This window comes from Dicentrarchus labrax, unplaced genomic scaffold (assembly GCF_905237075.1).
Source record: "Dicentrarchus labrax unplaced genomic scaffold, dlabrax2021, whole genome shotgun sequence".
NCBI classification, from domain to species: Eukaryota; Metazoa; Chordata; class Actinopteri; family Moronidae; genus Dicentrarchus; species Dicentrarchus labrax.
In genome coordinates this window covers 4,193,087-4,220,564 of record NW_026136701.1, presented here as the reverse complement: position 1 = coordinate 4,220,564, position 27,478 = coordinate 4,193,087, and the positions used below count along the sequence as shown (strand labels likewise).

Genomic DNA, 27,478 nt, shown 5'->3' with positions numbered 1-27,478 from the left:
TTTACTATTCTGTATATTGCTGTAAGCAAATTCAATTAAACTATTGCTCACCGTTTTTGGCCCTGGCACAGTTATTCACACACAAGCGTCAAGGTGTGTTTACTGAGAGTTTTCAGCCAAGCTATATTACCGCACAATCAAACTTTAGTTAGCCCAAGGGCACACAACACACAGACAGTGATGAAAAGAGAGCCATGCGTTCATGTCAGTGCATGTGTGTTTGTCTCTTTTCACTCTTCCCGGCCCTTTGTGTCAAGGTTTTGGTCTCCGTCTCCTCTTTCATGGCTTCTTGTCCTGCTGTTGTGGCAGCACAGCTTGAATCTTCCGCTTCGTCTCCTGTTCTCTTTCTTCCTGAAAGCCTGGGAAAGATCGATAAGCCAGCGCACACAGTTTGATGAGCCAGCCTAAGAAGTGTCTTTCGGGGAACTTTAAGGGGTAGCTGGCTCGCTGCCGTGTACCTGCCATCCTATAATTCCTGGAGCCGGCAGGGGAATTAAGGAGACATGGAAAGGGATAAGGTACGACCATATTTCAATTCATTCAGCTCAAGAGTTCCTTTGAAATTCAAATCTATTTTTAGCTCGAGGAGGTAGTCAAGACAGTTAAGAAGTAAATGAGAATGATAAATCATTACCAGATGAATTACAGCACTTACATCTACGAATCTCTGTGCCGTTACACTCTGCCAAACACACTGAACCCCCACTGATTCAATAATGTAGATGCACTTTTTTAGCAGCTGGCCCACGGGCAAGGCAGTCTGTTATTGTAGCTTTCTCACATTCTTGAAATGAAATAATGCTTAGTGCTACCCAAATTACCAGACTTTGGTAGAGAGTGCAATAATCTGCATGACAAAGAGGCTGAACAAAATCATTTTATCCAGAGTAAATACAGATTCATGCTGAAAAATATATTTTATTAAAAATGAAAACAAAAGCAAATATTGTTATGGGCAATAAAGGGAAATGAGCAGTATAAATTATGGCACATCTTAGTGTGTGTGATATATCAAATTTAGAAATTAATTTAAATTTAATTTGAAAATCAAAAATACAGTGCAAACAAATAAGTTATCATTAGGTCTATTACATTGAGTGTCATGCAGTAAATACAAACAGGAAACAAGATGTATCTTAAAAATTTAAGGAGATCAACAGATTGGAAAACATTTGATTCTGAAGCAATGGTACAATATTTAAGAATTATTAGCAGACGTAAGAGAGTGACAAATAAAAGATGGTACAGTTAGTGCATAGTTTGACAGCTGAGGGCTGAAGAGAAGGTGCTACTTTCAAAGGGGAGTGTAAAGTTAAATAAACCAGACCAAAAGGATAGGACCACATCCAGTACTTTGGTTTCTGGATGTGGTCTTTTCCTTTTAATTTTAATTAGAAGGATAAATCCAGCTTTATTATTATTCCTCCGGCGTCATTCAACACATTGTTCACTACAGTATGCTCTCTCAGCTGGTGGGTCGACTCGAATGGGTCTTGGACTGCATGGTCAAGAGGAAAAAAACTGAAAAGCTTCCACAAACGCCTTTTAACAGTTTTGTAGGCCTTACTTAGTTATTTTCATGTTATTCAGAAGAATCATCAGCAGCAGATGTGATATTCATACTTATACTTATTAGAGAAATGAACTCTGATTGCAGGGAGGAAATTATGTGTATATTTTACGTTTTAAAAACCTGTCATGATGACAATGTATATGTGTTTACGTGCATGTTTAAAAAATAAATGTACTTCATTTGGTTCATTTGATCACACCTGATTTCAGCCTTTAAGATCACTGTCATGCAGGGACGTGTCCAGACATTTTTGACTACCTTATGCAGGGGTATCATGAAGTATGTGTGCGCCCACACACATCGGAATAGCATTCATTTACTATTTCTCGTATCAGCTATATGTTTTTACCCCACTTCCCGACAAGCTAGCATGACGTCGTTCCAATTTATCTACCTTTGAACCGTGCAGAGCGGAAGAAGTTAGGATAATGGGGTGGCGTTCAGATTTCATGGGTGGCCAGTCAGTCCAGTATGAAAATGAATATTATCTGGCACAGTGCAAGTCATTCCTGCATGCATTGTCCATTATGTTGAACCAATGCTACATCTATTCCATGCCATCCATGCATGCTGACATGGCACTCCTGATCTCTGAAACCCTGTAAGTAGTAATTGGATATGACCTTTTGTTTTCTCCTGATAATAGGCCGATATCTCTGGAGAAAAGGCTTGTTTTCTCAATATATTGAAACAACTTGTTATCTTGAGGAATTAAAAAAAGACAAGCAAGGCAGTCTCAGCTTCCATATTAGAGTTTAATCATTAATCACAAGAAATCTCCTAGACTTCAATGAAATATTCCATTCTCAGCCTTGGTCACTAAAGGTTTCAAGCTTCCACATCACTCACATGTACTGGACCACGGCTTTGAAACTAGGTCTCAAAATCCTGCTCATATGTACGTGTGTTACGCTGAGATTTTAGGTGAATACAGTACTACTAGTATCAAACTCTGCACACGCATTATTCTGCCCAGTGAAGCTTAAATGTCTGAAATATTTAAAATAAATGTTATTTGAGTAGAGGAGACATGACAACATGACAATTTTGGTATCATAATTTGCATTGAAATACCCCTTTAAAAGATACTTGGACATTATAAAAACTGTTATCTGGATTAGGGCAAATCTTACTTCTATTTGTACAAGACGTTGGCTTGTCCAATGATAGCGGCAGGCTTTATTTTGTTTTATTTTCATTCAAATCTAATTGAGGAGACATTTGTTGTTATTATTATTGTAGGACACACTTTTTCATTATTATTAGTATTTAATCACAGTGATTAATAATACACCGAAATGGGGCACCACCCCTTGTTTAGCTACTGGAATAATCCGGAGGAAATTATTCCGCCGATCTAATCAAATCAATTTTAAATCAATTTATTAAGTTTCAAAATCTATATTTAATCTCATATTTCGAAGTAGTGATTTCTTTTACACGATTCATCGATTTCCCGCATCAAATCAAACCTGCCCAACAAGGACATACGGTTATATATGTTTATTAACTAAACTAATGCAGAGTAAATAGCAGAAATGATAAACAAACAAATGACAACAAGTAACAGAATATGTGGACAATATAGAATTATTACTATTAGGTGATTCAGGAGCGATGGTGGATTTTGCGATGTGGCAGTAAGTTTAAAATATACGAGAGTAAATTTTAGAACTGAGAGGCCCTAATCCAAAATTCTCTTAAACGTAAAGATGGGAATCAAAGCTACAGACAGACACCAGCTCTTCTTCATGTGGAATCCGGCCGTGTACCGGAGAGTCAGCCTACTTTGTTTGTAGATGGAACTTGGAAGGATTCCAGGTCCTTGGCTTTCAGCTCAACTGCGGCTTTGCGTCACTGGTCCAACAGGCTGAGGGAAGTTGCGTCTCGTCCCTGGTTCCAGTGGCAATCTCTCCAAAAGGCCCAGCGCGGCGTGTGCGCTAGTGAGCGTTGGGGGCAAGGTGGCTGGAGAATAATGTCTTTATTCGGCTGGAAACGTTTATACGTCTTCTTGAGCAGTCAACTACTGCGACGTCCTTCTGGCTGATGATGAATGTCTTAGAGTGGTTGGTCTTCAGCTTTGACTGTAAACTAATTCAGCTTCTTGTTTAAAAATAACTGGAGGATGAAACGCTGGGCTGGCGAATTCTCCAAGAAAGTCCAAGAATTTGATTAAATTCACTTTCTGTGAAAAGGCGACAATACTTGACGATAAGACTACAAAAATATAAAAGAAGAAATTCGTTTGTGTCTTGAGCTTTCAAAATAAAAGTACTTGAAAAGTACTTCAGCACGGCAAGTTATTACTTGAGGAAAAATTAACCCGTGTCGCAAACGAAGTAAAATAAAGTACGGAAATTAAAGAAAAGCGAGAATAAATAACTAGTTGATACAAGAGAGAAAGAAAAGCGCGCAAGAGAAGAGTGAAGAGTGACCGGAGTCTATCTCTTATAGCTTTTATTCTTGAGGCGGAACTGGACAAGAGGAGCTGACCGCGCGTCACTTCGAGATCATAATTCACCGTTCACAGAACCCACCATGACTTAATACATAGTTCACATGTTTTAACATAACATAACCGAAATTACTTAATGTAAAAGAAAAGTGGAACTGATTAAAGTCATTAAATCATTAATCATTAAACACGCACACAAAACAGCACTGATGGACTGTACATATTTCGTATAGTGCTAGCTTAATCCTTGTTATAACAAATATGTGTCAGGCATTTACTTATTGTATTACTATACAGTTATCAAACAAAGTTCGTTTTGAAAGTACCTTACGCTATACCAGAACCTTACCAAAAGGTGGCACTGTGGCTCCATCAAACATTCAGACATTTTACACATGATTTTGTAACTTAGTCCAATCTGATGACAGAAACATCAGACAAACATTACATTTGCGTCCTTCTCATGCTGGATGGCAATCGGTTAATTAGGAGGAGATGAAATTTTACCATAATACTCCAACAGAACTAAATCTATATCTGTGCAACTGCTGTTACTGCTTCCTAGATTGGAATGTCCACTATCAACAGAAAACATCGTAATTCACACTTTAGAGGAAGGGGTGTCAGAAGGCCAGATGTGGATTCCAGAGGAGTTTCTCTCTGGAGGTGGACCTGTCAGACTAAAAGAGATGTAAACACATTTCAGGGATATCTAACCCTGATTTACAATCAAAAGGCATTTATGTTATCACACACGATCCACTTTAGGTGTAGGGTGTCGTTCTGATCTGTGGAGAAGTCAGTGTTCTGTTAAAGAGGATAAAACATATTGACACCTTAGAGATCCCATCTGAGAATCTGAAAAGAACCAGGCTCTCTGTGCAGGAGACTGTCGGCGCCACAGTCTCACCTCCCCTCCTGGGTCAAAAAGGTCAAAGGGAAAGAGGAGGCCTTGAAAACTCTCCTGGTGGAACAAAATCAAAATAATATGATGATTGTTGAATTAAGAGACAGACAAAGCGTCTCTTGTAGAGGAAGACGAGGACAAGGTCCTACATTATGGAGGCATTCTTTCATTAAGAAGGCACTTGAGATTTGTTTCTCAAGTAAATATTTCATGTATTATGTGGTCGGCTTCTTCCTGATCAGCTAAAATCTGTGGATACACTTCTGCAACTAAATTGGCAAACACAAGGGACACATAACACAAACCATAATGCTTCAAATAATGGTTTCCATCTTTTTAGGTCTGTTCAACAAGTCAATTAGTGTATATTCTTGAATTGTGTATCTGTAGGGTTGTGTATTAGTTAAAACCATTACTAGTGAACCTTCCATCTGGATCCAGACATTACAGTGAACCTTCGCTTGTAAACTGGAATCCGAGCCCTCAGTGAATGTTACCTACAGTGGAGCAGGAGGTGCACATACTGGCTTGGGAAGAGGATGAAGAGGTAGGTGCTCCAGTACCGTCACACATTGCCATCTGGAAGAAAGTTGGATTAAGCTATTGAGCTACAGTGGACATTTGTAGATGTATGGCTTTGGGCTGTGTGTGTGTGTGTGTGTGTGTGTGTGTGTGTGGCGCGCATGTGTGTGTGCGCACACAGCAGGCAGCTCTAGCTAGTGGAACAGAGTAAAGTGCTGCTCAGCAGGCAGTTCCGAGGCTCCTTGTCCATCACTCCCTCTCCTTGGTTTCACACTAATGCTCAGTGGTTACTGTAGTTCACAATTTCTGTGTTAGAGGGTACAGGTTGTTTGCAGGAAATCATAATGATTTTTCAATATGTGTATATACTGAGCCCACAATCAGATACAAAAACGATGAGGATAAATCATAATATCAAGTACTGTTTTAGAAAATGCCTCAATGTCTACTTCATTAAAGACAGCAAACATGGGCAGATATTTTACCCCCAAATATCATGCATAATTTGAGTTGATTGTGTATTAACATAACCATATATCTGCCTATAAAATAGGTTTTCTGATAAGTAGACTATTGGTTAATTTTAACACCTTCCACCTGCACAAAAATCCTTGATTCTCTTACTTCCCTTGATTATTTTATTTTATCATTTAATGATGCTGCTTGAGTCTTTTTACATTTTGTTGAGCCACAAAATGACTGAATATGTAACTAATTACAGATAGATGTAAAATATCAATTAAATAATGTGGTGTGCAGAAAAAGCAGAGTCTTTGATTATCTGAGCTGAATTGTGTCAGGTCAAGTTTATTTGAACTGCTGCCCACATCCCAATTTTAAATAGTGACATTAGGTGGACAATTATTGCCATTTCATTCTGATCAACAGCATAGAGCTTTACAGGCCTGCATATATTTTTCTAAGAATATAGGAAAAACTCTTAAATATAAAAATAATCTTTGCAGCTTAGTTGTGATAAAACAACATGACAACCAATATAGCCAACTGAAAGTGATGTATGTTCCTGTATGTATCTCTCCCCCTCTTCAAATCAAGACTAAAAACTCACCTATTCAGAACTGCATACCCCACTTAACTACAGTCCTGCTCACCATTATTGGCACCCATGAAGTTTAAGTACATAATGTTGAATATCTTCTGAACAAAATGAATCAAGTGAAACATTTCTGTTCTATAGAGAACTCATGTTTGATACTAAAGAGCAAATGATAAACAACAATTTAAAACAATAAACAATGGGAGCTAGCTGTGTCACTGGTATTGGCACCCTTTGCTGTAAATCAGTATGGAAACACATTGTGACCTGTGGTAAATCACAAATGAGAATCACCTGTGATAAATTGTCTGTGCCCATGTGACATGAATTAGCCAATGAATGATGACTTCTGTGTTTTAAAAAGGCATCTGTTATCCCCTGTTCCTTTGTCACAATGGTGAAAACAAAGAAGCTGTCTGAGGACATCAGAAGTGCGATAATTACCAAACACAAGACCTCCAAAGAGTATAAGGCCATCTCCAAATACCTTGGTATCCCTGTTACAACAGTGCGTAATGTTATCGAGAAGTTTGCCAAGCATGGAACTGTCAAGAACCTCCCTGGACGTGGGGGAAAGAGAAAAATTGATGAGAGAAGTCTTCGAAGTTGGTGCGAATGGTGGACAAAACACCACGTCAAACATCCAAAGACCTGAAGGCCAACCTGGAACAGTCTGGGATCATGGTTTCAACAAGTACCATACGCCGCACACTAAACCAAACAGGGCTTCATGGGCGAAGGCCAAGGAAGACACCATTGCTGAGGAAAAGGCATAAAAAGGAACGACTAATCTTTGCCAAAGAGTACCTGGACAAACCACAATCCTTCTGGGAGAATATTCTGTGGACAGATGAAACAAAAATAGAGCTTTTTGGCAATGCACACAAACAGTTTGTTTACAGATGGCGCAATGAAGCCTACACGGAAAATAACACCCTACCAACAATTAAGCATGGTGGAGGGTCCGTAATGCTGTGGGGCTGCTTTGCTGCATCTGGTACTGGAGGCCTTGACCGTATCACAGGAATCATGAAATCAGAGAATTAAAAGATTTTAGAGCGAAATGTCCTACCCAGTGTAAGAAAACTTGGTTTGAGTCGAAGATCATGGGTCCTCCAGCAAGACAAAGACCCAAAGCACACATCCAAAAGCACGTAGGAATGGTTGAAAAGGGAAAAAATGGACTGTTTTAAAATGGCCAGCAATGAGTCCTGATCTCAATCCGATTGAAAATCTTTGGTATGAGCTGAAATCTGCCATTGGGGAAAAGAAACGTTCAAGAGCTTGAACAATTTGCAAAGAAAGAGTGGGAGAAAATACCAGCTGAGAAGTGCAAGAAGCTTATAGATGGCTACAAGAAATGTTTGGAGGCTGTCATCACTGCCAATGGGTGTGCAACCAAATATTAAAGAGGGATGCCATTATGGCTGCACATGCTGTTTTTTCTGTTTCTTCTTTGAAATTACAATATGTAAGTTGAAAATACAATTTTCTTCGTTAAATTACTTTGGACCTCCAATTAAAAGATCCTGATGATATAAATTTGATACATTTCTATTTATTTCTGAAGATATTGCAGAGGTTATGCAAAAAATGAAGGGGTGCCAATAATGATGAGCAGGACTGTATCTACATTGTCTCTTATCTGTTTCTTATTTCTTTCTATTTTTATTTTTTATGTGTTGTACGGTGTCCTCGAGTGCCCAGAGAGGCGCCTTTTAAATAAAATGTATTATTATGTACGCTACAGCTCTCGATGCAATGTTAGCTTACCTTTTTATGTATGCTGGCGTGCTGACCTGCGTGTTTTTGTGCTGTGTTTTTGTGGGCCAGTGTGCACAGCAATGGTGTCTGTCATTGCCGTAATTACACAGTTCAGCCTCAAGAATAAAGAATAAGAACATGACTACAAACAAGGGAAATTAGGAAGTCTAAATGTCAAACAAGTTTTTACGCTTAGCTCAGGTGGAAATGTTTGAGTTCCTTTATAGTGTTTGTTGAGCTGATTGGCTGAAGTGGTTGACGTCATGAAAACTACATCCATTTTTATTTAGAGTCTATGGTTATACAATAGATCAAAAGTTAAAATTAAATAACTTTTTTTCCTGTCTTTTGTAAATTAGTCTTTTCACTGTTATGATTTGCTCATCTTACTGATGGTTCTTGCTTCATATCTCTCCATAGAGATTGTTTGATTTCATACAGGCAGTCCCTCTGGCTTTGTAGCTAAAGACCTGACAGAGATGGAGTGTGGGCGAGAGAGTGTTTGAAAAGTGCAATATTGTGGATTTAATTAATTTAATCATGAAATATAAGCAAAACAGAAGGAATGAGAGGTCCAGTATTATAGGCATATTTGCATACCGATGACTGATTACAGCTTTGATGACAGGTAGTCTAAAGGATATTGAGTGAGGATGTCCTGGGCCAATTCACAGGATCACAACATGGGCCAATCAAGGCTTTTTTGATTGATTAGTATCAGTTTTATGATAAATTATATGATGCATTTCTAATCTGAGTAACTTTAATTGAATCCATTGTGCTCCAGGGACTCCAGCTTTCAAAGATTACCATTTGTACTCAGTGGAACCATTTCCAAACACGCTTAATGTTGATGCATGCTGTGAGCAAAACTGCTTTGTTTAAGAAACAACTTCCCACTTTGTATCTTTTTCAGCCACACTTCTCAGGTGCACCAAAAGTATTTTATTCACTGGTTTGCCAAAATCCTGCCGAAATCATCTTCACGCTGGTGGATTAGGAAGTATCTGGAGTAAAAGCAGCATAAAGACCACACAGTCAGTGTTAGAATATGATATTGAATTATTATTACTACGGCCTTTTACTAGTGTAGCTACTCAAGGTAGAGCTGGCCCTTTTAACATTTTAACAGTGAAAGTGGGGAAAAAAGTTAAACATTTGATCTGTTTAAAACCAGGGGCAGAGCTAGAGGGGAGGCCACCTCTGGAACCAGACTGGACACCTCGGGTGCCACCCCAGTTGATTGACAGGTCACTGCACGCCACGTCGAAAACAGCGCGATTTCTAAACGCAAACAGAGAAGGCAGAATAAACGTCTTTCAAGTCACTGGCATGGATGGAGAAGACACACTTTCAGTGAATACATCATTATGAACTAAGTTTTAAAGTTGTTTCCTAATGAGTCATTGTTTTAAACTGTTGACAATCTGAAGGCACATTTAGAGAAGCACTAGATTAGGATAATATGGGAAACCACATCATAATTAGTTTTCAGTAAGTGTATTTAGGGACTTTAAATCAACTCAATTTGCAAGAATTGAGTAGAGCTCAAATAATAATAATAATGTAATAGAGGCCCAGAGATTATCTCAATGTCCATGTTGCTTGTTTGCTATTGTGAAGGTCTAAATTTATTAATTTAAAGTTACTTTGGTGCTGACAGCCTACATGATCCAGTGTAATTTTATAGTAGGTAGGCTAGTAGTTGATTTTAAGCTACAGCACGAGAATGGGGACAAATAGTTTAGCCTAACACAAGCTTAAGGTGTAACCAGGCTGTCTTATTTTGTACAGGGACAGATAACAATGAAGAGGAAGGGAGATATTTCCAACTTCTTTGCTAAAAAAAACAAATCAGGCACAGATCAGGCACAGACAGACCCCAGCCAGCTCCCAACATGAAACTAGCAAGGACACAAGGAGGACCCAGTCTACCACCACCAGGTCAGAGCATACAGAGGCAGTAAATTGCATGCCCAGTTCATTGAAAGGTGTAGCTTGTAACAAAAGATGATTTTGTGTGTGATGTTATTTTATTGTTATTTTATTTATTTTGACTGTATCTATATTTATTACAATGCAGTTTCATCATGGGATGAGTCACTGAAACTTCCGCCTCTGAGGAGGAAGACAGTGAGCCAGAGCTGCTAGGAGATGCCACCGAACCCCCCACATCCACATCAAGTACCACATATTGTGCAAAAAAAGGACCAAGTGGTAGGCCAATAATTACTTACCTACATATGAACCTATTTAACAGCAGCTATTCTGACATGATATCGTAAGGCAAACGCAGGTGCTACTAATGGCATTAATTAGCCTAAGGTCCAGATTCAGCTTCATTTAAATTGAACAGAAGCTTTTCATGTCAAAATGAATGTGCAAATGGTCTACACATAAACCTATAAATTATCCACTGTTAGCCATAGTACTTAATCTTGTATTTCAGTATTTAATCCCTTCAGATGTGTGTCCATAACTACTTAATATATATTCTAGACATCTCAAGATCCAGAGAGGAGGGTCCTGTTCAGCCATGTCTGAAAATGTTCCCAAGAACTCTACATGGAATAAGGAAGAGGGCATTCAACAGCTCTTGGTATAGGGACAATCTATGGCTGGAGTACTCTGTAAGTTGAAATGGTAGTCACTTTTTCGCCTGCAGGCTTTTTTCCATCCCTGGTACACCGGAATCAGCCTTCACGTCCAAGTCAGGGTTCTCAAACTGGAAAAAAGACTTGTTTAAAGATGTCGGGTTTAAAGTTCACTCAAAGTCAGAGCAACACATGAATGCCATGTATGCCTGGAGTGAATACAAAAGGGGCATCGAGAGTAACAAATCAATATTGGACGCCTTAAAGGGGACATATTATGCAAAACCAACTTTTTATTCATTTATGTACATTTGGGACTCTGGAGGGCCTATCTGCAGGAAAAGTGGGAAAAAATATGACTGTTTTTGTGGGCTGCCTCAGTCCGAATACAGGCGATAAAGCAGTCTGTTCAGATTTTTCCCCGTTAATGACGTTTTCCCCGTTATTGACGTCAGTTATGTTGCCACCCACCACAGTTTACTTCCTGTGTTGACTATCGGAGCTCTGCCCTTGTTACTATAAAAGAGCAAGCTATTTACAATGTCTTAAGCCAGACTGATGTGATGAATGTACAGGATGTTATGCAGACGTGGCAAGGTGAACTTGGTATAGATATTGATGGGGATAAATGGACTAAGATATGGACTCAAACAAAGAAAATATCTGTGTGTAACCGTGTCAGATTGCTACAATTTAAGATTGTGCACCGTTTACAAATCTCTCCTAATAAAAGACATACAATGAACTCTACACTCTCACCTGCATGTTTCAAATGTAGTGGGCACCTATACTCATTGTATCTGGTCTTGTCCTAAAATTCAAGCATACTGGGTGGATGTTTTGCAAGATCTGGAAAATATATTTGGTGTTGTGTTGCACATGGACCCTCTCTCTTTAATCCTGGGTTACCCCATACTATTGTGGACGCTAACTCTACCAGACTGTATAATATCCTCACATATGCAGCAAGGAAGAACATCTTTCTGTCTTGGATAAGTGACAAACCCATTACTAAATCAAACTGGCGTAAGATAATTATGGAATGTTTTCCCCTTGAGTACCTGACCTGTCTGCTTCACTCTTCAGAGGGACAGTTTATGAACATTTGGACTCCATATCTTCACTTTTACAGCTCTACAGTGGCTTCAATGTTTAAGAGTGTTGTCCGTGGCAAGCCTTTGGCTCTTTTCCTGTGTCTTGCTCTTAACACTGTACTTGCAACCTCGTCATTTTAAACTTCCAGAATTGTGAACTAGGGTGTATTTTTTTATTTCTTATTTTTTTATTTATTTCCTATTCATTGTACTGGTCGGGTGCATGTGAGATGTAAATATTGTATAGACTGTCTAGACCAATGTTGTACTGAGCATTGTTGTTGTTGTTTTATCGTTGTGGTTATGTCAATATATAAAAGCTCAATAAACATATTTGAGAAAAAAAAAAAAAAAAAAGAGCAAGCTAGCCGAGAACAAGCAAGCGAGCCCAGCCAGCAGCCTGCAGCCTGCAGCCTAATGTCTGGGCAAAGGCTTCAGCAGACAAACTGTTCAGTCAATGGCTGCACAGCCCAACATAAATCTGTATGAGCCACTGGATTCGTGTATGAACCACTTTGTGTGGGACTGTTTTCACAACCTCAGTCAGTACAACAGTGGACTGTTCCTGAAAGACTGTTCCTGAAAGAGGGATTGTACCAACTGTCTGTGGAGAGACGGCAGAGGAAGTCACTGGAAGGATTTTTAAGAATTTATACTTTGTTTTTCATTGTTCGTGTAATGCTAGCACATGCTAACGGTTGTTAGCTACAGGAGCCTCAGTGATGCTAACGTAGTTATTGTTTGTTAAAGGTTTGTTAAATGTTTGTTAAATGTTTGCAAGATGAACATGAAACTTATAAGGTGAGGTTCATTTATTAACCAGCTGGTGCAGATGTCTCCATATTCTCCCCTGCTGATATTTTAGAGATTCACACAAAGTTTAAGCCGTGAATCAACAAGCTTCGTGCTGGAGGGAATTCCAGGGAAGATAACGTCATTTAGGTTTAATTGTCTTTGTAACTGGTAACTTATTATCTGCTAGGTAGCTCAGTATCTGTCCACCGTGTGGATCAATACAGCTGTGATCAGAAGAAGACACCGTACTGTGTGTAATTCAGCAGCGGAGGTCATTAGTTTGGTAGCATTGTAGCTTTGATTAGCACACAGCAGCTCTGTGATGTCACTGTGTTACTATGGTTACTGAGTCTGTCGGACTTTATGATGTAATATGAGGGGCAGTGTGATCGATAACCCTCGTTAGAAGCTACCAAAATACCGGGAGTGAGTTATGGTGATTCTTTTCTGTTTGTGTAACTTGCTTACGTGCTAACCAGCTGGGGCTAGCTTTGTTGTTTTCCAGAGACGGTGTGTGTGTGTGTGTGTGTGTGTGTGTGTGTTACGATGTGTAAATGAACTTGATCTACGTGCACCAGAGTTAACAATAGAGCTACTGTGAGAGAGAAGTAGTCAAACTGCAGGGACTCATTAGTTTAGTAATATTGTGTAACTACAACACTCGCTAGGCTGTTCTGTGGAGTCAAACACTGCTTTATTATTTTATTTTATAACTTAGGACTACTTTGAACCACAATGAGCTGTTGTACTTGTATTATATTATACTGTATTATATTATACTGTATATCATATGCTGCCTTACAAGTACCTCTGAATTTGCCTAGTTTTACAGGTGACCTGATGAAGCTCAGGTGTTCCTGGACCCAGAGACAGCTGCAGCATCAGGACAGTCTGAAGGACACGATCTGCACAGTTTACATAAAAGTTGTAGCTTTGTTACTTGCAACATGTGTAACTGGAATATGAACGAAACATAAATTAAGTGTTTTACTTTTAAGAAGAGTTTCGGTCATTTTTAAATTCAGTAATAAGTGTGGTTTTATAAATAACATGTTATTTCACAGAGGTTTTATGAAGATTTCCTGGATGTACAAGAGTTGAAAACCTGGTTCGTGTAACATCTATCAATATGAAAATGTGGAATTTAAACCTGTAACACAATACATTACTGTCTCACATTCAAACTTTATTATGTTGGAAGATAAATGACATAATATATAATATGATAGAATATTCAGTATATATACAGTATATTTAATGGGGTTCAAACATAATTGCAGCCTTTACACATATCTGAAGGTTAACTTTGGTAATAATACTTTCAAGTTCAAATATCAGACTATGATATATGGATACAGTACAGTACAGTTGGTTACTTAGCAGTTTTTAAACCCCACAAACAAGTTACTTTATTAGATGAGTAATTCCTTCAGTTATGTTGACATGTTGTACAGGATAAAGTATTCCAGGCATATAATATGTTTAACTTCACTGGGCTGTGTAGACTGTAGGTCACTGCTCACTGCTGTACCTGTAAAGACAAGAATAAAACACAGTGTTGGTTTTCATAGTTAAGGTATAAACACTAACATTATGTGATAGATAGAGGTTTTTGTATTTACCTGAGGAACATGTCACAGAAAGCTGTAATCCTGGTTGTTGATGTTGTTCATTTCTCTGTGATTTCAGGTCAGACTCCCGCTCTAACGTGTCCGGTGGTGCAGTTTTTGGTTTAGAAGCAGTTATTGAATTAATATTGACGGTAGAAATGCAGCTAAACTCAGTAGCAGCAGAGAATGTCTAATAAGGAGAGAAGTTCCACTCTCGGTAAACTTCCGGCTTCTGAACTGTTGCAGTTCCCCTCTGGTTCCATGTGAGGGCGCTCACAGGATGAGTGCAGAATGAATGGAGCTCTATGGAGCTATACCCCTCAAAATCCACTTTTCTCAGGATATAATTTTTTGTCTAGTAATTTGAATGTTGCATTCGAAAGGGGATGCAAAGAAATGACACATTGCTGGGTGTTAGATTTTTTAGAGTTACTTATTTGCTTGAAAAAGTCTTTTAAAATGTCAATGACGTCATACACATCGTACGGCCAGAGATACTGCTTTACGGCAAGCCTCGAGTCTCTTTGTGCTTCCGCGCTCGGCACTTCCTTTTCTCTCGAGGCATCGACAACACAGACATAACGATAGGCAGATAAAAGTACCAGCAACCCAAAAAAAGTTGCGAAAAAATCCTCCTTAACATTCTGGTCCCGCTTCAGATGCCACGATGCCATCAAGCGGGATCTCTGGTCGTAATCAGTCCTTCACTGACCAATCAGAGTTCATTAGCAGAATGCTAGCGCGTTATGGGCAACAACAACTCAACCTGTAAGAAATCGAAAGGACATAAGTACTCGTTCATTCAACTTTTGACCAATAACCCATGTTGAACTTGCAAAAACTACAATCAAATCTGAGATTTCTCAACCACATCATCCGCATCATAATGCTGACCAATCAGAGCAGACTGGGCTTTTCGAGGGGGGCCTTAAAGAGACAGGAGCTAAAACCGATCGATTCAGAGAGAGGCTGAAAAGAGCTGCTCAGCTATAGGCAGTATGAGAAAATTAATGTGTTTTTTGAACATTAAAACATCTAAACCTATTGTAGTAGAGCCACAAAATACAATTATGAACCTGAAAAGGGGCATAATATGTCTCCTTTAAATGAGTGTAGAAAAAAGAAAGTTGAGGAAAATCAAAGTTACATAAAAACAATTGCTGAGGTGCTACTTTTAACTGCAACTCAATATATTGCACAGAGGGGTCATCGGGAATCTGATGACTCAGACAATAAGGGCAATTTTTTGGCCATTTTGGATCAAATCGCAAAGCATGACCCCTTTATTGAGAGAAGACTAGATGAATGTGGCAATGCTAAGTATACCAGCCACCAAATTCAGAATGAGATTCTCCAGTGATTATGGTCCAAAAGCAAATCATAGCAGAAGTAAAGGAAAGTGAGGTGTTTAGTGTGTTGGCTGACGAAACTAAAGACTTACAAAAAAAGGAACAGATAGCTTTAGTTGTGCGTTACTATTACTGCGGGGCCATCCATGAAAGCTTCCTTAACTTCCAGTCAGCAGAAAGCCTGGATGCAGAGGGTCTGACTAAAATGATAGTGTATCTGGAGAAGCATGGTCTGCACTACAAAAATAATCTTTTCGGGCAAGGCTATGATGGTGCATCCGTAATGAGAGAGAAGCATTCTGGTGTGTGCACGCATTAAGAGCGATGCAAGATTTGCATTTTATGTGCATTGTAATGCACACTGTTTGAACTTTGTTCTTGTTGATGCGGTGAAGTTAGTGTCTGAGAATGACTTTTATGTACTTATGCAGAACATTTATGAATTTGTATCTGACTCTGCTGTTCATATCAAGTGGCTTGCTGTTCAGAAAGAGCTCTATCCACAGGAGAGACCTAGGGAATTAGAGACTTACAGATGTTACGTGGGCATGCAATCTGAGGGACAGGCTTCCAGCGATTCTGAGGCTTCTACAGGAAATTTCTCTTGAGGATAGTGGTGATAGAAAAGTGGAAGCAAAGGGTCTTCTGGCTCAGATAGACTTACAGTTCATAGGGCTTTTGGTTACTTTTGGTAAAGTGCTAGGTGATGTCAAAAGCCTCTCTGACATACTACAATCCAGCAGTCTTGATCTGGCAAGGGCTGTAGATCTAATTGGCAGACACATTGCAAGGCTACAGAAGTGAAGCTTATTTTAGTGAGCTATGGAAAGAAATCGAAGAACTGCTAGAGCACTGCAAAATCACCAACAAGTAAAAGACGGCCTAAAGCCAGTTCTAGATTTCTCGACTCGCTAATAATGAGCTCTGTTGGACAGAGGTACAGTGACCACCATAGTGATGAGGGCTTCGACAGAGCTATCTTTTATCAGATACTTGACTGTCTCACAGCTGAGCTGGAGAGGCGTTTTTCAAAGAAGAATTGTGAGATAATGCATCATTCTTGAAAGAACCACGAACCATTAAGGCTGCCTATGATGTCCTGCTATCTCCCAAGAACCTCAGCCAGTGGTATGGCGAAGACCCCACATGCTCATTCTGCCCTACTCCAGCAACACTGAAGCACATCTTAGTGGGCTGCAAGACCAGCCTCACCCAAGGCTGTTACACCTGGCGACACAACCAGGTGCTAAAGTGTCTTGCAGCACTGCTGGAAACGCGACGGATGAGTGTGAACGCCCTTCAACCCCCATCATCCCACTGGCAGGCAACAACATTTGTCCAGGAGGGCGAGGGTCAAGCCAGTCTCACCACCTCAACACCAGATGCTGGGCAGTTGAGTGGGGCAGGTGATTGGAAGTTCCTGGTAGACTTAAACCAAAAGCTGTGCTTCCCAACTGAAATCGCATCCACCAACCTGCGACCAGACCTTGTGCTGTGGTCAGCTCTGCTCAAGCACATGTACATCATTGAGCTCACGGTCCCCTGGGAGAGTGCAGTAGAGGAGGCCTACAAGCGCAAGAAGCTGAGGTACATGGAGCTTGCAGCTGATGCACAACAACGAGGCTGGACAGCGAGGGTCCGACCAGTGGAGGTAGGCTGCAGAGGGTTTGTAGCCACCTCAACATCCAGGCTACTGCGGGAGATGGGAGTGCGAGGGAAGGCCCATTGGCAGACATTCAAGGACCTTTCCAAAGCTGCTGAAAAGGGGAGTCAGTGGCTGTGGATAAAGAGGAAAGATTCCACCTGGGCCCTCAAGTGAGTAGATGGGATCTAGGGGATGAACGTTGGACGCTGGGATTCACTGCTGAATCCTCTGGAGGTGTCGTGGGCCTATCAGCAAAACATCTAGGAAGGAGGGCGCCCACTTGATAACCCAGAGGATTCCATCACTCACTTGGCCATCACGCAGAGTCTTAGTAGTGTCTCAGGAATGCAATAAGGGATATCAACAGCTAGTCCCACACAACAGATCAGCCCTTCTTCTCCAGCTCCTCAGTCATAAGATTGATAAGTCCTTGTTTGTTGCAAGATCTGGAAAGGAAATCATCCTTTCTTCCCACAAACTCAGTCTCTGCATTGAAGTTAACGATGGGTTGAGTGTTTTCACCACGTCGCTGATGCGTATTGTCTTTGATGGAAGGACCTTCGCTATACCCATTAAAAACGACTGTTGCTTTACAATAATGGCATATGGTAAAGTCTGCATATGACTGTGCAATGGCACCGTAACTGTCACCCTTTTTCCATGCCAAGCAGTGAACCAGGGAGCCACCGTCAAGGACATAATGCTCAGTTGATGGGATGGAATCCAGGACAGTTTTGTTAGATTTCTTGCTTGAGAACTCAGTGGCTGCCTGCGCTAGCTGGGGCTTGTTGGCTTTATTGAAGATTTCCTTGCCTTCGAACAGGGCAGCAGGAAATGAGCAGAGCTGATAGCTCATTACATCTTCCAGTGAAAACTGTCCAGTTTTCAACATGATCAGGAACAGCAAAGAAGGATCAATGGTTTCGGTCTTTGGCAACTTTGATGGTGGAGTCATCTGCAAGGGTTTTTTCCCGGTCTTTCCGTTTGAAGGATATTCCAGGGTTTTCCAATCATCTTTTCAATGATCTCATTGCCAACAGTCTCAAACTCATGCACATTCACCTCCTCTTTGGCAACAACACCAGTTACAATGTTTTTCAGAGATGGGTCTGGAGAGAATGGCGTGCAAATGCTAAGCTTTTCCTTGATCTTTTCTAGATCAGAGTGATCTCTTTTCATCCTTGCTTCTAAGGATTCTCGGTGCTGCCCGCTGGTCGTGTAGGTGAGGTCGTTGAATATCTCAAATTGAAATGAGTGACCATTTTAGAGGGTTCACACACAGGCCTCTGTTCGGGCTAATTGAGTTGTTTATGATCTAAAGTTATACTCCAATTTAAGTTACTTTTGGGTGCAATAACTTTTACATTGTGGATGTCAAGTATGTGTTTTAGCAAAAAAGGGTATGTGTCCAAAAACACGTACTGAGTAGGAGTTACATGACATAGGCTAAATCGTTTACATCTCTGGTTCACCCCAAACAAAGATAAAACCTTACAGTAATCTCACAAAATCATGTATTCCATAAGTATGTAATCATGTCAGCGCAATTTAGACAAGTCCAATGGATTCATAGACCCAGAAAACATGGGGTTAGCCATTACTTGGCTAGGTCAAATAATGAAAGAGTGAGGATATTTTAAGGCTTCCTGCCCATCTTGGACGCCATCTTGAAAATTACACCTTTCTAGTGGTCAAACTTTGGTAAACTTTTAGTATGTTATTAAGGACACCCAATACTACAAAAAACAGCTGAGAAACCTTTTGTTAGAATTTTTTTTAGGGTTAGGTGTTTTTTTTTATATATGCAGCCGCCTGTAAAGGAAGTTTCTCTGCTCTAAAACTGATTAAAAACCACCTCAGGACAACAATGGTTGATGACAGGTTATGTCACCTTGGCATTCTCAGTGTTGAGTCATGGAGGGCACATACCCTCAACATGGATGACTTTGTGAAACATTTTGCCAGTTCTCACCAGAACCAAAGAATTATGCTGTTCTGAATCTATCCAACGATAATTTGGCACTTTGTGGTTCACATCATGACTAAACTCTGCACTGTTCTACTTATTGTACTTGTTCTACTTTTAAGATAATTTGCCACTTGGTGGTGCCTATGGTCATGATTAGCCTTGTAATTGTAACTCTGCACTATGCTGTGTTTATATAAGAATTGTACAGAATATGAGAATTTGTACATTTTGTGTTAAATAAACCAAAGTATTTTACTCACTAATCTCCTGTATGCTTGAGCTATACTTGCTGAAAATATTTCCACTTGGTGACCTGGATTGTTAATGTAAAAAGGGGGGACCCATAGCAAGCATGACTCTTTCAAAATCACTTATTTAAAGGCACACTATGCAAGATTTTTACCTTAATATAACAGCTCCAAGTCATTTTGATGGAAAACAACTCGTAGTATAGCGAATCATCCCGATAGCCAAGCAGGAGAGGGAACCCAAGCAATAAGTCTTAAAAGTGGCGTCCCGCCAAATGACTCTTTCAAAATCACTTATTTTAAAAAGGCACACTAAAAAGGGGTTCCCCCCCCTGGGGGGCATGGGAGGAAACCAGCGAGGTTAACGGCAAAGATTGTTGTCATGGTTACGGTAGCGAACAGACTTTTTAATACGTTGAAATATGTGTAGGCAGACCTGAGTGTATATCTGATTATTTGACTGTGTAATAAAGCAGTTTCAAGTGAACTACATCTCAGCGTCTGCCTGTGTTTCCGGCTGCAACATTATTATTCACAACCAAGAGTTAAAAAAGTAATACAGTACTGTAATAGAACATTTGTATTACAGGCTTGAGTGTTCCTCCCTATAGCAATGATTGTTCTCAGTAATAAAATCTCAGTAATGTGTTTTCAATGTGTTTTTAAGAACTATGACCTATAGCCTCACAATGTGACCTATAGCCTTGTGTTTAGTTAGTAACTTTCAGCTAGATATATGTCTCCTGTCCAGAGAGTAATTCTCCTGTCCAGAGAGTAATAAATGTGTTTCTGCTAGAAAGTAATAAAATAATAAATGTGTTTCTGCAAACGCAGCAACAGGCGACTTATGGAAGGACCTGACCTTGGTTCTCACAGTTCAGAGAGGGCCTGTTAGCTGAGATAGCATCTGATACATTTCACTGTGACAGTTAGGTGATAACAAATGTAAGGGAGTGTTACGTAACCTGGCCGTATTATTATCTGGTATTGTTTTCGTCTGTGGTGTATTTTTGTCCCTGTTTTTCTGCAGGAGTGTGCCGCCTGTCTTGTGCAAGATCTTTGACGACAACCCGTAGGTTCCCTCTGACCGGTCAATGACGTGGGCACGGCTGGTGGAGTGTCACCTGCTGGTTGGGGACAGCGGGAACATCCGCCGGGGTTCAAAATGTCTAGCCGCACAGATGTCTTTGACAGAACACTCAGCAGCAGCATCCTTCTGTCCTTGGTCGAGAGTGTTTTTGAAATAGCATGGTGGTTGGCCAATTGTTAAGATAGTATCAGATTTTGTTTTCTTATGGTTGTTGTATATAGTGAGAATGGTAGGGGTGTGCTGCCATTTTCTTTGAACTGCTTTTCTCCTGTTTTTCATTAGGTTAGGGAGTTAGGTTTAGTAACTTTGTCTTTTGCTTTATATTAAATAGGGATTAGTCAGGATTTTTGTTTGAGAAAGTTAGGTTCATTTTCTTCATACATTTATGTTGCACTCCTTTCCCCTAGACAGGGGCGTAACAGGGAGGAGTGCTTCTAATGCTTCTAAAAATGTATAAAACCCAATGAGGGACTGCCCCACTCTGAGCACTTTCTTTGACTGTCTTGTACATCACAGAACTGTTCCTCTTGCTGCAAGATTAAAAAACGACAAAACCTTTAAGGACCAATTGCTTGACTCAAGATCTTTATTTTTGTGTATTGGTGAGTGTCTTACAGGAAATTTCGGCTATAGTACACTCAAAGTAAACCATAAATTAAGCAAATCAAGCTGATGATGTGACTGACATTTCTATTCGTTTTTAACAAACTCAAATTTATCGCTTCAAAATCAAATACTCAATAATAAATTAACTAAATAATCATATTCATTCATTAATTCTCATACCAATGGCGTCTTTATTTGATCCTTGAGCTGAGTCTTGCGTCTAGTGTCCGTGATGTGCAGCCTTCTCTTTGTTTTGCCAAGACACCGACTTTTCCCACTGGTGTTTTTAATTTTCTGAATGAACGACGGTGCGCCGGTTTAATTGCTGCGTCAGAAAGTGAAACTTAGGTCCATTTCCTCCAGCCACTTTCCGTTCGGCATAAAGCTCTTTTTCCTGAGTTTAACTCAACAGTCAAAAAGGCATGTTAGGTACCAGGTTAAAGTATCCCAGTATTTTCCTTTATTAGGCCTAGTATATGGCCCCCCCTGATAAAGCCTTGACCACCCTCTGGCCACCCCTTGTATAAAAGTCTAGTTCCGCCACTGGTTAAAACATGTCTGTATTGAAGTGTTTCAAGTTTGGCATTATGGTCTTTGCCATGACAATTCGTCAAAGCCAGTGGAGGTGATGTATTGCGAGTTGAGCTGCTCTCATTGGCTGCTCAGTTTCGACTCGTCCGTAGCAGGAAACAATGGCAGCTCGCCTGTTCACACAGCTAACAGTACACTAAAATGATTTTAGGTGAGAAATAGGCAGCGCAGTGACAGAATCAGGATCCATATCTGATCAGCACTGACTAGTTTGACAGTTTGATCTGAGTTTGGTGCGTTGAGCAGGACGGACTCACTGAGAATGACCTGTCAATCGCAAGGTAGCCACGCCCTAAAGCACACCCTGCTTTATTGTCTATTTTACTCTTAAATGGGACCATATTTTCCTTAACATAATGTATTGATAAAGACTGAAGCTAGAGATTGAGACCATAAACTCATTAGCAAACTGTTTACTGAGCTCATAAATCAAGTGAGAATCTGTGTGATTGCATCCAATGGAGCTCCCCCTGTTGGCCTTTCATAGAATGTAGGTTTAAGACACTTAGCTTCACTTTACAGACTTGGAAGCTCTGTCGATTATATATACTGTCAGCGGTCTGGAGATCATTTTCTGTTTGTTTGTCTTTTTCCAATGCCCAAAGCACAGTGTATGGCTTTAGTTGACTGCTCAGCACATCACCAGGACAGAGCTGCCATCCATGGATGACCTATACACCCAGCGATGCAGCAAGAAGGCCAACGGGATCATCAAAGATCCCAATCACCCAGCCACAAACTGTTCTTCCTGCTGCCGTCTGGCAGATGGTCCCGCACCACCAGGCTCAGGGACAGCTTCATCCCGCAGGCCTATCGGACTACTGAACTCCTGAGCTTGCCACTAGGACCCTTAACTACCATACTGATACACTTCACATGTTTACATGCTTCAGTATGATTGTTGTGCACAATATACAAAGAAACTGAATTTAATAAATTTTCTCTCTTCCTCTTCCATGTCTTGAGTGAGAGCTTTCAATGAAGCAAACATCATTAAAACCACGTTTGTCAAATGTTTTTTTAAATAATTACTCAAGAAATGAATAAAGTGAAGAATCAATATTGACAAAAGGTACACATTTATTTTAATCAGTAAAGCCAAACAATTCAGTAAGGATGTAAAAGTGTCTAAAGCAAAAACATTTTGTACACTTTTGACAAAACAATAAATAGTAGGCTATTTAGTATCATCTTACAGATTTTTAACTCTCACTGCTCTTCCTCCTGTTCCACAACCTCAGCACCAATTACCTTTTATCCAACTATTTGAACTTTGACTTTAAATGGCAGTTTGCACATTTTTTTTGTCTCAAGTGGGAGCCAAACAGGATGCTCAGTTTAAAAAATGCTATCATTCTCCCCCACAAGAAGTTATAACATTTCTGGCTTTTCATCGCACTCCATTGCACCCACAGCACACAGTGCGAGTCTCGACTGCAATGTCTCACAGAGAGAAAATGAATAGTTAAAACAAAGAGAGGGGGGAACACACTTCAAGTGTCTTCAACTGCGAAAATGACAAAGCGAGAGCAGTAATTGGTTGTAATTCACTGATTGCCATTTGAAGGGTAGCAGCTGCTGCCAACTGTGCCTCTATTACTATTCAGATCTTACTAAAGTTAGGACCTTTCTGTCTTCCGACAATCAGGGTAGCTAGGTAACAAAGTGATTCAAAATGTAGACAAATGCGTCCTCTTTCACATCATGTACTTAAGTTACAGGAGTTACAGTTTTTGAATTTTCTGCCTCAAAGCAACAAGACCTTCAGCTGTTAACTGTAATGGTATTTTGAGCAAAAACCGCACATTTGGGGACTTAATTTGTTATTCCTTAGTAATTTAACTTTATCCACACAGCCACATTGTGAATTATGCTGCTGAACTCTTTAAACAAAATTCCCTTGGTAATGTCACAGAAAACCTCATAAAATGCAAAAATAACTTGACACCAATACCAAATCTCACTCCAAACCAGACTGAAAGGTTGGCAGCCCTGAAATATACAGTAGCTCTGTTACATGTTGCACATACCGTACTGTACATACAGAAGAAGGCCAATGATGATTGATTGATGATGTACTTTATGAAGCACATAGCTGTAAACAGTCCGCTGCAGGCATGTGCTTAAACTAGTCACATTCATGTTGTGGCAATTCAAGAGCCAAAAACCCAGCCAAAGGTAGGCTGCCAAATTAGCCTTTCTGCCAAAATAACTTTTCTTTTTTAGACATACAACATCATTTGAAAGGAAATGCAGATTTACTGAACTTGACGTTGTTACATGAATACCCAAAACTGATACTGGCACTGTATAGCCCACAGTCTCCCATTCTGTCAGGTAGATGGAAGTAATTAAAATGTTTTTCTAAATTCTGAGTGCTTACTAGGAGGATAAAACATTTAGATGGTGAGCACTGTCTTCTGCCAATGAGGTTTTGTCTTTGGTTCTGCTTTTTTGTCCAATTTAAAATAAATTTAATGGAAAATGTGACCATGTGCCAAGTAGGAAGTCATTTGGAAGGAAGTTTTTGGTGTCTGTAGCGCCCCCATGTGGTATTTATAAAGCACCTGACATTTTAACTGTGAGTCCTACTGGGAATCTGCATCAGAAACAAGACATCAGCACTGTGTAGGCACAACTGAAGCGTACATCCATTACGTTTCAGTGCTACTTTTCAGCAGCTGCATTAACAATGAATGAGATTCCCGGTCTTGCATCAGTTGTATTTCCTTAGAGACTTCTCTGAACTTACCTCAGGCACTGAGAAAATGGAAAAAAAAAAAAACTGTGCAGATGATATCTGGTAAACTGAGAGTCACATTTCCATATCAAGTCGCTTAATATATTCAGTTCAAATTAGGAAACATCTCTATGTAAATGTAATGCATGTGCAGTACATTGTACAATACCTTCTACCAGTCTTACAAATACATAGTGATTTAACAAGTGTCCCTAGGAATTAAATCCATATTTGATGATTTTGCACCTCAAGATTTATGTTCAGTGCCAACACAGAAAGTCGTGTGCTCTATATGTAGCGAGGCAGCAAGTGTGGATGCGGAGGATGGTGAACGGACATGGAAAGAGTCCAACCTCCAGGAGACTGTAATTGACATTCTCCCTTTCAATAAAAATAACCACAAGCGTTCCCTTCAGTTTAACTATATTGTAGTTGCCATGCACAAATGTTGTAGAAAGCAAGAAACCCTTTGATTTTATGCATTCTGTAGCCTGTCTGCTTGTTTTTGACACTCAGTTCTGTCTTAGCTGTCAACAGCATTTGTAAGCATCCAAGGTAATAATAACAATAATAAAGCACTTTGGAGGAAACTTAATCACAATCTTTTTAAATAAACCAGTCATTACATTCAGATTGCAACGGCCTTCCTTCTTTTCCTCTATTTATCTTTATTTATTTCCTCTAAATTTTTCTCGGGACGATCAACAGTTCCATCCTCTTGCATGTTTGCATGGAACTGTGAAAGCCAGAGTCTCTAATTCAGTACAGCTGCATGTGTGTGTCTGTACAAGTAATGTCCAAAACGATAAACACAGATTTCTGCCAATGCCTTTTTCTATTGCCACACAGCACATTAACTAGACACTTGCTACTGGACTGGAGTACTTAGCCTAATTTACCAGAACTGGCTGAAAAGTGCCAGCTGTGAAGTTGCCACTTGGTTTGTCTTTATATCAATTTACCCATAAGCAGAAGAGAAAAGACTTCTAGATATAGTTGATTTGTGTGTAATTCGGAATGGAAACAGCTGAGGAAACATTTCTTGGATTCACATGCGAAAGATTAACAGGGGACAAACAAAGAATAAAAGGAGTGTGTCCAGCAAACATTTTCTTTGGATACATGAATTGAATTGCAAGGCCAAGGATGAAAGATCAAATATTGTATAGTGAAACCAGGCATTTCCACAAATTGTTATGAATTCAAATTTATTATGACGAAGAAGCCTGCCATCATAGGGAGGGGTGAGACGAGGGAATTGTTTAAATATGGTGATAACAGCACACATTTTCAGACATTCATAGTGTTGCACTCAGTTGTTCAAACAGAAAGTGACACATAGTTGTGAAAGTATGACAGAAAATTGGGGGGCTTAAAGGATAACTTCAAACCCTGCCAACTTTCTCACCTCTGCACAGCCGGCCAATCACTGCGTTAAGTGGGTGTGAATGCCAGATTGTTGGTTTTGGAAAGTTACATAAATTGTTGGACGCAGCCCCCCTAATTAACATACAAACTGCAGGGCTGGTGTCAGGGAACTGCTGTTGTTTTTGGCCTCCTTAATCAGCTGACCACTGTTCGACGTACTCATCGTGTGTTGTTCTTGTGATTTTCACCTCACACATTGAGCTCACATCTTCCATTGGTGGCCACTTCAGTTTCTGTTCACTGCATCCAGTGAGAACCTGGTTAATGCACAGCCTTACAGCTGTAGTGTTGTAACTTCTGAAATCACAGGCAAAAGGACTCAAAAGCACAACAGCATCTCAATACAAAAATACACAGTCTTTACTTGCCAGAGAAGTCCAAAAACAGGCAGCAATCCAAAAACCAGGCTAACACACTACACTAGGAAAAAAGGCTTGAAAGCGTGGGAACACAAAACACACAAAGGCAGGAAGTGAACCGATCACAAACAAAGGTAGAGGTAAATACAAAATAAACAGGAAGTAACGCATGAAAAACTGACTACACATTTAAACCACACTGGTGTTTCTGCCAGACCATGACATATAGACCTCCTCACCAGATGCCACAGCTTTGTGCTGCAGGTGTATAGGCTTGGTTTGATACTTTAGTTCAGGTTGGTGGAGTCCAATTTTATGAAAGTTGGAGTTTCTCACAGTGGCATTTTACACCACCCTCAGCTTCTCCAGTCAAGGCCCATTGAACTGTGCTGTCATATCTGTGAACCTTTCATTCCTTCGCGTTTTGAGGATTTTATTGTTGCCCTCACGGCCTAGGGGAGTAACGGGGACAGGCTGAACACAGAGGTGGATTTAAGGACTAGATGGATGAGACTCCTACAACTTCCACATTGATTAACTTTTATTTACACAGGGACAAACACTTGACAACAGCCAATTTACTTTCTTGATTTCTCCTGATAGTCTTTGAAAATGGTATTATGCAGTAACCTCGACTTATAGAAACAATTTAGTGTCTCAGGTGAAGCACAGGAATCCTGTTAGTTTCACTTGGCTTGATTTTAAGAGATGTACGCCTCCTTTCTCCACAGTGGCAAGCTTCTTTTTGTGGTTTGAAGTTTTTTCCCGTACCTGTATACAGCCTCGGTTTAATTCTCTGCTCGACTTACCTGCACCTCTGGAGATATCTGCTGCCTATAATAAAGAGTTAAATATTAGACATGCAATGTGAAATAATCTTAACAAAATGACATTATTGGCTTTGTGGTTTTATTTCAAATACATGGTAGCTGATGACTAAAAGAAAGGTTAATTGACTGAACTGATGGAAATGATACACTGAATTACAAGTAACAACATGCCATCTTCATATTCTTCTATTCCACACATACTAAGAAGAAGATATACTTTATTAATCCGCTAGGGGAATAAGAAGATCTGTG

General features: G+C 40.0%; 1 long non-coding RNA gene across 3 annotated transcripts; it reads left to right on the top strand.

Annotated features, from left to right (window-relative positions):
• The first annotated feature begins 263 nt into the window (after nt 1-263).
• On the top strand, nt 264-13,972 carry LOC127365282 (uncharacterized). 3 transcript variants are annotated; one of them, XR_007885170.1, is made up of 5 exons: nt 264-518; nt 9,456-10,222; nt 10,362-10,495; nt 10,778-10,908; nt 13,594-13,972. It is a non-coding gene; the product is annotated as an uncharacterized LOC127365282 (long non-coding RNA). The 3 variants fall into 3 exon arrangements; XR_007885169.1 differs by lacking the exon at nt 13,594-13,972 and having other exon boundaries at nt 10,073-10,222; nt 10,778-12,317; XR_007885168.1 differs by lacking the exon at nt 13,594-13,972 and having other exon boundaries at nt 10,778-12,317.
• Nucleotides 13,973-27,478: the final 13,506 nt, after the last annotated feature.